We start from the raw sequence: 14,171 nt of genomic DNA on the forward strand, positions 1-14,171 counted from the left end.
AACTTTGAGGTGCTTGGCTTGGATGTTGCATGGACCGTGGCAAGCAGAAACTAGGACTGGCACGCCAAATGACTCCCCCTTACTCCAGCAGATACCCCTTTGTTGGGCAAACAGGTGCTTTCCAGCTTTTGCTCTTTTAAGGAAGGGGTGTTACCTCGCAGAGAGAAAGAGGATCCTCTGCCTGCCTAGTCATAGATGTTCTTCAGGGTCCCTTCCAACTCTTAAGACTGGTGACTGGGAGCGGCGGCCGAGACCATATAACACTGGTCTTGAAAGACCTACATTGGCTCCCAGTACGTTTCCAAGCACAATTCAAAGTGTTGGTGCTGACCTTTAAATCCCTAAACAGCCTCGGCCCAGTATATCTGAAGGAGCATCTCCACCTCCATCGTTCTGCCCGGACACTGAGGTCCAGCTCCGAGGGCCTTCTGGCGGTTCCCTCACTGTGGGAAGCCAAGTTACAGGGAACCAGGCAGAGGGCCTTCTCGGTAGTGGCGCCCTCCCTGTGGAACGCCCTCCCACCAGATGTCAAAGAGAACAACAACTACCAGACTTTTAGAAGACATCTGAAGGCAGCTCTGTTTAGGGAAGCTTTTAAGGTTTGATGTATTACAGTATTTTAATATTTTTTTTGAAGCCGCCCAGAGTGGCTGGGGAAGCCCAGCCAGATGGGCAGGGTATAAATAATATATTATTATTATTATTGTTGTTATTAAAGTTCACTTTCCTGCAATGCAGGAATATACAGCTATGCCATACTGGGATCGAACCTGCAGCCTTGCTGTTATCAGCACCATGCTCTAACCAACTGAGCTGCCCAGGTCACATCTATTCCTTTCAAACAGACTGCGGCATGTAATGAATAACAAACTCTTGCGTCTCAGCTGCAGAGATCATTCAGTGCTGACACTACCATTAGCTCCACAGAGGAGGAGGAGATAATGCAGCTTGCCAATGTGTAACTTACCCTGTCTTCAACCCAATTGGCCTGGTTACCATTGGCAGTCAGGAAGGCCCTCCAGCTGGTTGGTTCCCCCTGGCAAAGTAGAAAAGACGCTCTGCTTTGCCAGCCTTGTTGGCTTCCTCCGCAGCCAGTATAGATGCCGATCCGGGTAGCAAACAGAACTTTTATCCACTCCACTAGCCTGATATGCTTCTGCGTAAGTGCTGCCCCAACCATGGACCCAAAGGCACTCTGGTTGAGTGAAGATGATGCACTGGACTGGAGCTGCAGTATTTCCCTACAACAGAAAATAAAAATAAAAATTAAGGACTCATTTCCTTTGCTTCTGTCTAGTAAGGAGAAATGGAGAAAGATGCACTTGCAGCCTGCAGTTTAAAAAAATTAAATTCTTACGACTAAAATAAAGTTGTTATTTTTAAAAAAAAAAATACAGGCTGGTAACCTCTGGAAGTTGAGTAACAAGGTGAGCCTTAACCTTATGGTCCAATAGGCAACTAGCTTACTAGAGGCCTGAGCCTCTGCATTTTTGCTTCAAAGCCCTTTGAGTTAAGGGGGAGTTATGCTTGCATAGGAGCACAACCTAATGTCCTGCACAGCACAGATTGGGTAAACTTTTTTTTACCACCCCCACACTTCTGTTTTGAATTGCTTCTGAAAGCTAATCTGGAGGGAGGAAGTGCGGTCATTAGGTCTGTTGGACGCGGGTGGCGCTGTGGGTTAAACCACAGAGCCTAGGACTTGCCAATCAGAGGCTCGGCGGTTCGAATCCCCACGACGGGGTGAGCTCCCATTGCTCAGTCCCTGCTCCTGCCAACCTAGCAGTTCGAAAGCACATCAAAGTGCAAGTAGATAAATAGGTACCGCTCTGGTGGGAAGGTAAACGGCGTTTCCGTGCGCTGCTCTGGTTTGCCAGAAGCGGCTTAGTCATGCTGGCCACATGACCCAGAAACTGTACGCAGACTCCCTCAGCCAATAAAGCGAGATGGGTGCCACAACCTCAGAGTCGGTCACGACTGGACCTAATGGTCAGGGGTCCCTTTACAGGTGGCCTCAGGTCAGGAACAGGCCTATAAAGAATGATGCACAGTTACACAAACAATGGGGAGAAAGTGTCGTGTGTATATGTGTGTGTACTCACGTCCCCTCATGTCCAAGCAGTGCTCCCTTTCTCAAGGGAGACTTCTCACAATCATGGCATTGCCATAGTCCCATATTTTGAGGTAATCCCCTGTGCAAAGCCACTATGCATCTCTGAAATGGCTGCCCAATGAAAAGGCCTTGCATTGCCTCTCCCCTCAGCAGTCAGAGGTGGCAGGAGTTGTGGGCAAGCGACTTCTCCAAGGTCCCGGGTTCCCCCAACCTCCCATTGGGCTTCTGCGTATCTCTATAAATTAGTGTGCAATCCGAAAAGGGCCTGCCTTATCTGATTGCTCCTCCACTTGAGCCGTGTGGAGTACCAGAAAGTCCTTTGGTCCTCTGGTTCTGAAGGCCAGGTGGTTTAACAGCTTGCATCCTGTTAGGTACAGTCATAGTTTTGCCTGTGAGGCTTTGGAGTCTTTACCAAGCAGCCCATCATCTTTCTACGCAGCATTTCAACCTGATCTTTTGCAAAGTAACAGGTTTGTGTATGTCCTGGAGACATGGTGCAAACATGCCCTTCTGGCGTTCCTTTCCATCTTCATACACAGTACATTATCAGGATTAAAACATATGGATGCTATATGTACAGAATTTCCCGGACATAACTGGAATTTGTCCGCCAAAAATTGTGTCTGGGTGGTTAAAATCAGAAATGTTTATATTTTGGCAATTTAAAAAAAATAATTTTTTAAAAAAAGGAAAACTTTTTTGGGGGGGGGGAGATTTTGCAAATAAAAACCGTTCAACAACTTTGGCACAACTTTTCACTTTTTGAAATATGGCAACCGTATTAATACACTGTATACTTAAGCTGTTGAGCAGCCATGAAGTAGGTCAAAATATTTTCACTAATCTATTTGGTAAAAGCAGTTTTGCCACACTCATGGAGAATAAACTTTCTGCAGATTTTCCCCTCCTACAGACACACAATTTAAGACATGCCACATGCTTCCTTTCAGATTATACATACGGTACATTCTGTGCAAGCCAGAAACAAATGTGTCGTACTTTTTTTTGCAGAGGGGAGTGGATTTCCTTGGTAGAGATACAATCAGTGCTCTTAAAAGAAAAAAAGGTGCCTGCAATCACCACAAAGTTGTTATAAATCAGTGCCACATTTTTAACATTTGGAAAAAATGGTGCTGCCACTGCGTAGCCTGGGGTACCTCAGAAAAAAAGGACTGGATGCAATAATGTACCACTGAAACCTCCTGCAACGCTGCTAATATCTGCTATTTTCCTATATTCTTAAATCACTCCATACTAGTCTAAGCAGCATTATATTTCTAAGAGGGGAGCAGCCTTCACCAAAGAAAACATATATTTAGTAAAACATATATTCTTAAAGGGATGCGGGTGGCGCTGTGGGTTAAACCACAGAGCCTAGGACTTGCCAATCAGAAGCTCGGCGGTTCAAATCCCCCCAATTGGGGTGAGCTCCCGTTGCTCAGTCCCTGCTCCTGCCAACCTAGCAGTTCGAAAGCACCTCAAAGTGCAAGTAGATAAATAGGTACTGCTCCAGCGGGAAGGTAAACGGCATTTCCGTGTGCTGCTCTGGTTCACCAGAAGCGGCTTAGTCATGCTGGCCACATGACCCGGAAGTTGTACACCAGCTCCATCGGCCAATAAAGCGAGATGAGTCGGTCACGACTGAACCTAATGGTCAGGGGTCCTTTTATATTCTTAAAAACATACTGGTTTTAACATGAGCCCTGCAGTCTCTGCTACTTAAACACATTATCACAATTTAACCCCAAGGTAAGCTTTGTGGCTCTGTATAAACTATGCTAACGAAGCACTCGGTCTATTCTCCATCATTTAGTCTGCTTTCGTTGGAGAGGCACTAAATTCCAGCCCACCTAGTAAAATAAATCTGTGTTGTCGCCATTTAGTTTCAGGAGGTTTCGCAGGATTTTCTTCCATGATTTCATATGGATTCAAGTTCTCTCTTTGGGGGGGTGGTATTCAGTGATAAATGCCAAATCTAGAGGTTTTTCATGCTTGCAGAAAAACAAGACCTCGTACATGCAGCTCTCCTCACAAGAACCCAACCACCATTGCTTTGTGGCTCTGTAGCTATGTGAAATAAATCACTTGCTTAAAAAATATTTGTTCCTGAATACCTTGGTTTACATGTTCATAATACTGAGAATTTATATGAAAATTCTCAAGGGAGTCTTTCTGGCACATTGCGTAACGCAGCCGTGTAACTTTCACTTCAGATCTCATCAGGAGGCAAGTCACAGATTCAAATTGTCATTGGTGCTGAAAGATGCGCCTAGGGAAGCAGTGGGCACTGCAGCTCGCAAAGCAAAAAGTGCTGTGGATCTGTTTGCAGGATACAACCACCTTGCTGGTGAGCTAGGGATGCTTTTCCTTCTAATCTTTGCCCCTTGTAGAAAGTTAGGAGAAGAGAAAGAGTAAAAAGTTATCACTCCACTAGGTGGCGCTGCATAGTTTGCTTTGCAAAGGAGACCTCCATCTGGAAAGACTGGTGGTGTGTGGTTTTTCTCAGAAACCTGAGCTGTGTTTAAATCTGTATCAAATGAGGCTATGGAGAATAATGTATCAAGGATTTCTGAGGAAACTTAGGCCCGTCATCATTTCGAGAAGGAAAATAGCCGTCGTGTTTTGCTGAACGCAAGTGAACTCTGGCCTCTTTAACATGTAAGCATGTTAAGTTCAAAGATTGCTGCTGCGTTGACAGGCAGTAAAAATGTATGAATTTACTGCAAGGTGGCTGGGACTTGGAATCATAGAATTGGAAGGAACCCTGAGGAACATCTATACTAATGCCCTACAATGCAGGAATATGCAGCTGCCCCGTACGGGAATCAAACCTGCAACCTTGGCGTCATCAGCACTACGCTCTAACCAACTAAGCCAGTGTTGGCCAAACTTGGTCCTCCAGCTGTTTTGGGACTACAACGCCCATCATCCCTAGCTTACAGGACCAGGGGTCAGGGATGATAGGAACTGTAGTCCCAAAACATTGGGAGGGCCGAGTTTGTCCATCCCTGAACTAAGCTATCCAGATAGTTATGCCCATGTTTTGTTTTGTTTTTAATTAACATGGAGAGAGAGAGAGAGAGAAGTTTGCATTTTAGCAATAGCCGACGTTGAATTAACACGAGAGATATTTTCCTAATTCCGAAAGGAGTAAGTTCAGCTGTTTGCTGCCAGCTGTAATTTCTAAATAAGAACCACCTAATGAGTCTGGTCAGCAAATCCTCCTAGCTGTGTTTGTCTCGACTGAATTTCTTTCCAGTCATTTTAGATGACTCTGCCATGGGCCAGGAGATTCCAGCTTTGCTGGATCAGCTTTTACATTTGTTACCTTTATTTGGATGGTGCAAAGTCTATGTGTACGCTTACACACTGTCCTTAAACATGCTGAACTAGAAATAAGGCTGCCTTTCTAAGAAATTTATCCGAGATTCTCAGGGTTAGGAGTTAAGGCCCCGAGCCCAGCAAAATTAGTTGGCATAGTCGTTGTGCTTATTTGTTTTGGGCAATGCAAGGAAACCTCGCCATGACCCAATTTACCACTGTTTTGTTTCTCTAAAGTGCAAGTACGTGATCCAACCAAACAAAAGTACTTCAGCTGCAATCCTTCACTCACTGGCAGCTGTTGTTGGCATCTGCCTGTCGCAAGAGGCAATGGAGTGCACCTCTAGTGGTGAAGTCAAACCGCTGGAGAATCACAGCGCCTGCTGTGGCTGCAGAGACCAGTAACTTGTAACTGCTGCCTACCATGTTGTTGTTGCTGCATTAGTAGCACCCAAGAGACCTCTCTGGAGAGCAAACCTGGGCAGTTGCATATGGAGGTCTTGGGCTGCCCAGATGACAAGACCCTCTTGGTCTTCAAAGCAAAGCAAATGAATACTTTTGACCCCAGCTTGGCTGCAGGAGTTGCTGGAAGGAGGCATACAAGACACCATCCAACAGTCTTAGGCACTCCACTCCAGATTTGTGTAGAGTCTACTCCTTAGCCTTTTCTTCTTTATTTATTTAAACTTGTATACCGCCCTTCATCCGAAGATCACAGGTCGGTGCGCAACATAAACATACTCAAAATACTTAATAAAGCAAAAGAAAAAGAAACCAACAACCTCCCCTCCCATAGACACATTTAAACAACTATAGAATATTCATCAGCCAACTCACATCACGGCAACAGAGACTCTCCCACTTTTCCAGGATATTTAAAAAGGGCTCCAGCAGTAGAAACCCTTAGGCAATTTTTTTCCCCAAATCAGCAAAACACAACCCTAATTTTCATATCTCACGGTAGTGATTAGAGGTGGCGTGCAACTTTAGTAACATCAAAGGCTCCTCACTACAACTAAGCTCACTACAGGCATATTGCGTGTCCTTTTCCTGAGAGGTACATCCCACCTTCTGCTTAGGAAGAGGTGGGCTCGATTTAAGGATAATCTGTGAGCTGCTGAGCAATAGGTGCATCCTCTGGTTACATATGAGAGTAGGGAAAGGGAGGGGGAGATAAAGCAATTGAGGAAACGCCCATACAGTGGAACCTTGGTTGTCAAACGTAATCCATTCCGGCAGACCATTCAACTTCTGAAACATTCGACATCTGAGGCGCAAGGGGGCGTCTGCAATTTCCATTGGGAAAATGGAAAAACAGGCAGCAGAGGCTGTTTGACTTCCGGGGCGCGTTCAAAAACGAAAGCAATTACTTCCGGGTTTTCGGTGTTCGAAAACCGAAACGTTTGGCTTCCGAGACGCTCGAAAACCGAAGTACCACTACAGTGGTACCTCGGGTTAAGAACTTAATTCGTTCTGGAGGTTTGTTCTTAACCTGAAACTGTTCTTAACCTGAAGCGCCACTTTAGCTAATGGGGCCTCCTGCTGCTGCTGCACAATTTCTGTTCTCATGCTGAAGCAAAGTTCTTAACCTGAGGTAATATTTCTGGGATAGTGGAGTCTGTAACCTGAAGCGTATGTAACCTGAAGCGTATGTAACCCGAGGTACCACTGTATATCTCTTGATATGTGCTGGAAGCTGCCCAGAGTGGCTGGGGCAACCCAGCCAGATGGGTGGGGTATAAATAATAACACAATCACTATTATTATTATTATTATTATCATCATAATATTTTGCTCTTATAATTCTGCTCTGCCTCTCCCCACCCCTCCATTCCTCCATCTGTGGTATTAGTAATGAATTAAGAATTGCCATTTGCCTTCCTAATGCAAAGTAACAAAACAGCTGTCCCCGTTTGATGGGCACCGATAAGATTTCTGAAGGGATTTAGAGACAGCTTGTTTAGCCACGAGAGGAATGGCGCTAAGTGAGGCTCCTTAACAAATAGCTCTGGAGGTCTAGCTAGTGGGGAACTTCTACCTGCTGTCATTAATGCACTGTTTCCCTGGGATCTGTTGTCATGTGCGGCTGCTGCGCAAACAAATAATGGATTTAAAATGCCTCGCGCTCCACGATACAAAGGCTGAAAGCATAAAAGCCACTAATTAGAATAATTTGCCAGGTTTAACATGCTGCGGTATTTATATAAACAGACAATTGAAATCTCCCTCTTACCAGAGGATTAGTTTCTAAATATTGGAGGCCTTTTCTTCCCTCAGCCACCACCGCACAGAGCTTATTGTTAAGATTTTAAAAACTTACCTCGTCGGGTAGAAAGTTCCGCTCTATAAATCCAAACGATAGAGAGAGCAGTTCTGGAAATGTTGTGCATATAAGGGAGTCACAGATGAGTCAACAATGTCCTCTAGCAAGCAAATCCCTCCATCTGACAACACTTGTTGTTTGAAACAGGTAGTCATTTGCATTCACGGCTGAACAATCCAAAGAAATTTCTAGGTGCACCACAGCTTGACTGAGAACTGAGCCTCAAGTTATTTATATTTTAGTAACCTCCGTGTTAGACTACTGTAATGCATTATTTGTGGGGCTGCCATGGTAACTGACATTTAGTTTTAAAACTAGCACTGCTAACTGGGACCAGTAAATGGGGATATAGTGGTACCTTGGTTCTCACACTCAATCTGTTCCGGAAGTCCATTCCAAAACCAAAGCATTCCAAAAAACCAAGGCGCGCTTTCCCATAGAAAGTAATGCAAAACGGATTAATCCGTTCCAGACTTTTAAAAACAACCCCTAAAACAGCAATTTAACAAGAATTTTACTATCTAACGAGACCATTGATCCATAAAGCAATAAACCATGTATTGCAGTCACACAATCAATCAATCAGTAGCTGAACTGGGTTCCACACAGTCACAAAAACAAAACAAAAAGAGCCGCAAAAACAAAAACGCAAAATAAATAGCAAAAACACAAAGACTTCAGCATAACACTCAAACTGGAAGCGTAACACTCAAAATGGAGCACATTCGACTTACAGGAAAAGTTTGCAAACCGGAACACTTACTTGCGGGTTTGCAGTGTTTGGGTTCCTAGTTGTTTGAGTACCAAGGCATTTGAAAACCAAGGTATCACTGTATATATTGTCAGTGCTTCATTCAACAGCGGCACTGTTGCCTGGTCCATTTCTAGGTACACTTCGAGGCCAAAGTAAACATGTTCTTTGTTTTTGCTGCTTATTAAAAAATGAAACAGCCAGCACAGCAGGATGAGGTGAGCATTATTGGAATCGTGGCTTGTGGGAAGATTAATCCTTTGCCTCTGTTGTGGTCTGAATCATAAAAAGTTCTTTTTATAAATACAGTGGTACCTCGTATTACAGACGCTTAAGGTTACAGACTCTCCTAACCCAGAAATAGTACCTCAGGTTAAGAACTTTGCTTCAGGATAAGAACAGAAATTGCGCAGCGGCGCTGCAGCGGCAACAGGAGGCCCCATTAGCTAAAGTGGTACCTCAGGTTAAGAACAGTTTCAGGTTAAGAACTCAGTTCTGTCACCTTTCTATGCCAACAAGGGCCTCCCAAATGCAATTTAAAATTCCTTCGGGAAGAAGGGCAAGGTAGACATATAATAACATCTATAATATTAATGCTAATACTAATAAATAATAATGCCAAAGGACTGGACAGACTTCTGACTTGTCAGATCTACTGAGCTGTTAAGAAACAGGTGTCCCATTCCAAGCTACACAGCAAAGAAGACATCTAGTTTTGTCTCTGAAAAGTGCTAATGCTTACTTAAGAAGTCTTTCGTGGCCTGAGACCTGGGGGGCTGAAGGATTGATTTCCCTCCACATCAGTCTAACCCTCCAACAAGATACCTTCTGAAAGTCTCCTCCAAGTACAGCTCAGGTGAGTTACAACAGGGGGCACATGTCTATAAGGCCTCTTTAGCAGTGGTGTTCCTTTCACAGAACACACAGGTAAACATTTGCATCCCACTGATTTAAGCCGGATACTTAAAAGGCATACCAATTTATCTGACGCGTTGATTAGGCAAAAATGGCCTTCGCTTACAGTTTTCAGGGAGTATTCTGCACCAAGGCATTTGTAACCGTGTACGGTCAAACCTCAGTTGTCGAACGTAATCCGTTCCAGAAGACCGTTTGACTTCTGAGACGTTTGACAACCAAGATTGCAAGAGCTTCTTGCACTCAGGCAGAAGCAGCGTCTGATGTTCAGGGTCCGAAAAACATTCAAAATCTAGAGCATTTACTTCTGGGTTTTCAGAGTTTGGGAGCCGAAACGTACGATAACGGAGGCATTTGGGAACGAAAGTTTGACTGTATTTGGAAGCCAAGTGACTAAGAATGTGATCCTTCATGCATCAGCCCCACTGAGTTACCTACGCCCTGGTAAGTGTGCATAGGATTGCAGCCAAAATGCCATATTAAGAACAGAGAACCTGTTATGCAAGGCTGCCCTAACTTGGTGTCCTCCAGACTACAACTCCCATCAGCCCCTTTGTAGGAATGAATTTAGCCACACTAGGAGAGAATATATTGTCTAGTTATTATCCTTCCTTGCTCAAGTTAGTGAGTTCAACAGCTTAAATTTGGAAGCTAAGACAAGGTTGTTTTAACCTTCTGGAAACAATAATTCAGGATTTGTTTAAGGCAGATTTTCCCTGGTATTGCATCTTTTCTCCCCCTTAAAATGACAATCACAGACATTGTTTTGTGAATAAATAAAAGTAGTATTTACTTACATAATGGGATTTGTAGTCCAAAACAACATTTGGAAGGCACCAGGTTAGGAAAGACCGAGTTATGCAGTGCTCTTCTACACAGAAACCATTATAACCTGAAATATATTCAAGATGAATTTTTGATATAGCCTTCATCTTATCCCTAAGAAAGCATTCATTACATAACTGAAAACAGCAGAACAATGGGCATTGTATCAGAACAGCCCCATCATTAACTCTCCCTGTGCAACTATGTTATTTCTTTTTTAAAAGATTACTTTTCTTTTGTCTTATCAATTATGCGCAGCACAATATTTATTATTATTAATAATAAAACATTAAACAAGCATGCTTGGTAATTAATTGGAAGAGCTTAGGAATAAAATTAATTGTGCAATTAATGTATGCCAAGCTGAATGTTTTGCATAAATTAATGGCACAATTAATTTTTCCCTACCCTTACCCAATTAATTACTACTGTGTACTCACTGAAGGGTTTGTTATTAATTTTATTAAGTATTGTGTGGCTCCTCACTGGTGACATAAAAGGGAAGCCGCTATTGTCCCACAGAACCACATATCCTGCAGAACCACTTAATATCACCTATTATGTTTTGTCAATAATGGCAATAGAAATGAACTTTTTGAAATGCAATTGCCTTTAAATGCAGCTGCTTGGCCCAGCCTATTTTTCTTTTAACTCTAGAGAGCGAGTCATCATTCGCATCTATTATTTTGCTGTATTAAAATGTTTTTATTTGTGCAAATTAAGGAGTTTAATGGCTTATGAGACCCACGGTCCCTAACATGAAAGGATGGGTGAAATTTTTTGCTTGGAAGAGGGGTAGGTGATGGATTTGCATACTACCAGACAAGTTCTCTGCCAATCTAGGCATTTGTGTGGGACCATTGTTATACCAGCTCAAAAGATAATTGGATAAAGATAATGTTACAGGGAGGGATGCGGGTGGTGCTGTGGGTTAAACCACAGACCCTAGGATTTGCCGATCGGAAGGTCGGCGGTTCGAATCCCCGTGACGGGGTGAGCTCCCATTGCTTGGTCCCTGCTCCTGCCAACCTAGCAGTTCGAAAGCACGTCAAAGTGCAAGTAGATAAATAGGTACCACTCCGGCGGGAAGGTAAACGGTGTTTCCGTGCACTGCTCTGGTTCACCACATGACCCAGAAGCTGTACGCCGGCTCCCTCGGCCAATAAAGTGAGATGAGCGCCGCAACCCCAGAGTCGGTCACGACTGGACCTAATGGTCAGGGGTCCCTTTACCTTTAATGTTACAGGACCATAGACTTACTTAGGACGGTGCTGAGGTTGGGACTGCATAAGTGCATCTGTGCAGTCAATATTGCCTGTGATGGTTGCTGTTTCGTCAACGAGAGATGATGATACAGGAACTTCTTCCTGTATTTGAAATATGATGCCTGTCAGAGTTCAGAAAGGAGCAACCAGCGAGAGGGGCAGAGAAACAACTTGAAGCCCACTTTTGCAGTTTGGAAAGAGAGTTTGGCTTGGCGGAAGCGGAAGCATATTGTGCTGGCAGAGGATGGGGGACACATTCTGGGAATCTGATGCAGCTCTGGCAGATTTGCAGGGTCCTATAGCCATGCCTATTTGCTCCTGGTATGCACTGCTTGGTTATTTGTAACTGAAAGAGAGATTACAAAGACACCCAACGACGTCTCCAGCGCAACTGGAGCTAAACCCCTTTAGCTCCTGGACTTCCCTGTGTAACAATACGTACTGAACCCCAGCTGGCTCCCAGTGGAGTACAGGGTAAGATTTAAGGTGCTGGTTTTGACCTTTAAAGCCCTATGTGGCCTAGGACCCACATACATACGTGCCCACCTCTCCTGGTATGCCCCGCAGAGGACCTTAAGGTCCACAAATGACAACACTTTGGAGGTCCCAAGTTGCAAGGTGGTTAGATTGGTCTCAAGGAGGGCCAGGGCCTTTTCAGTACTGGCCCCAACTTGGTGGAACGCTCTGCCACAAGAGACTAGGGCCCTGCAGGACTTGACATCTTTCTTCAGGGCCTGCAAAACAGAGCTGTTCCGCCTGGCCTTTGGCATGGACTCAGTCTGACCCTTATGTTTCCCTCCCCTTACGGTTTTGACCTATGGGCTACTTTTAAAACGAGGCTGCATTTAAAATTGCATTTTAACCTGTATTTTAAATTGCTTTATTATTATTTTGTCTATTATGTTTTTATTGTAATTTTATTGCTGTTAGCTGCCCTGAGCCCGGCGGGAGCCCAGGAGGGCGGGGTATAAGTAAAATTTATTATTACAGTGGTACCTCGGGTTACATACGCTTCAGGTTACAGACCCCGCTAACCCAGAAATAGTGCTTCAGGTTAAGAACTTTGCTTCAGGATGAGAACAGAAATTGTGCTCCGGCGGTGTGGCGGCAGCAGGAGGCCCCATTAGCTAAAGTGGTGCTTCAGGTTAAGAACAGTTTCAGGTTAACGGACCTCCGGAACGAATTAAGTACTTAACCCGAGGTACCACTGTATTGTTAATTTAAGACAACCTGCTCCTTGTTTGAGCCTTCCATGTGGAATCAGAGAATGGCAAAGTTGGAAGGGACCACGATCAGTGGCGTAGCGTGGGTTGTCAGCACCCGGGCCAAGGCAAGTAATTTGCGCCCCCTAACCCGTGGATTTGCGCCCCCTAACCCTAACCCCCAGATGTTGCGCCCGGTGCGGCCGCCCCCCCTGCACCCCCCACGCTACGCCACTGACCACGATGGTCATCAGACCTCATGAAAATGCAGGAAATGCCACGGTGCATCTGCAGTAGCACAACCGGACCCCTTCATCTGCCCCAGCTGCAACTAAACATGTCTGTACAGCCACAACAGGAGCTGCAGCCTCCCAACAATCTGACCCCACCCCGCAAAGACACACTTCTCCATTGTCTCCCGAGACAGACAGGTGCCAACAAAAAAAGTCCCACCATCAGACCGCTAAAGATTATTTCACCACAGGCTCCAACCGAGCATGAAGGAGCCATCTCTGAAGATGAGTTGGCAGGGCTTCCTCCATGACATCATGAGTTTTCCTACCTACTTAAACATGTTTTGTTCAATCGCCTGACTCAACTGGTGCCTTGGATCTTTTTCCAAAGCTGCGTTATGTCAGAAGGTTTGCCAGGTGTCTTAACTGCCCTCCAGCCACAGGGTTGCGAAATTATTATGCAGAACGTACCCAACAGGAACACCAAACAGACAGGCCTCTCCTGCACTAAACAATTCGAGGATTATTTCAAAACCTACGGTCAGGCTTCTTAGGAGCAACCAAACTGTCCTGAAAGCCCGGCTTACCTGGTGGCAAGTCAGTAGGTCAAGTCCCCAGTCGAGGGTTGAGCCAAAGTCTAGCCCCGCAGAGATCCTACAAGCTGAGGCCCATCAACATGGGCAGTTGAGGAGACACAGCCCCTCAGCTCTACTTCCCTGTTGGACTTTGCAGGCTGATTGCAACACCTGGGCCTGATGAGGCAAATGACCCTCACCTGCTCCAAGTCTACTCCAACTGAGGAATCACACCCCTCCTCTCAGAGATAGTGAGCCCCACCTGGCCACCTAGGGAGCTGGTCTGTGGGCTCTTGCCTGCCTCAGCCTCCTAGAGCACCCCTCTCACTGCTCCCTACACCTCAGAGCCTGCTGTGTTTGTGGAAATAGGAGCCACTCTGGCCCTAGTGGTGGGGCCTGCTGCTCTGGTTCCTGTGCACTGAACCCCATCCCCTTGCCATCCTCTGTCTTCCCTGGGAGTACTTCCCACACCAGGCACCCCCAAACTCTTTTTTTATATATAATATTTTATTAAAGTTTTACATAAAAAGAGAAATAAGAAATAACAAAAAAAGAAAAAATACAAAATTATAAAAGTACATAACAACAAAAACCGGCAAAAAAGAAAAAAAGAAAAACAAATAAAAACAATTCCATCTTCATAATATT

General features: G+C 44.8%; 1 long non-coding RNA gene across 1 annotated transcript; it reads right to left on the reverse strand.

The window, feature by feature from the left end:
- Window positions 1–721: 721 nt before the first annotated feature.
- Window positions 722–13,667, reverse strand: LOC310665260. Its single transcript, XR_014505341.1, has 3 exons — window positions 13,536–13,667; window positions 10,221–10,315; window positions 722–1,241 (listed from the first exon to the last, which is right to left on the reverse strand). It is a non-coding gene; the product is annotated as an uncharacterized lncRNA (long non-coding RNA).
- Window positions 13,668–14,171: the final 504 nt, after the last annotated feature.

This window comes from Podarcis tiliguerta (assembly GCF_965153285.1).
Source record: "Podarcis tiliguerta genome assembly, chromosome: 1".
Classification (NCBI taxonomy): domain Eukaryota; kingdom Metazoa; phylum Chordata; class Lepidosauria; order Squamata; family Lacertidae; genus Podarcis; species Podarcis tiliguerta.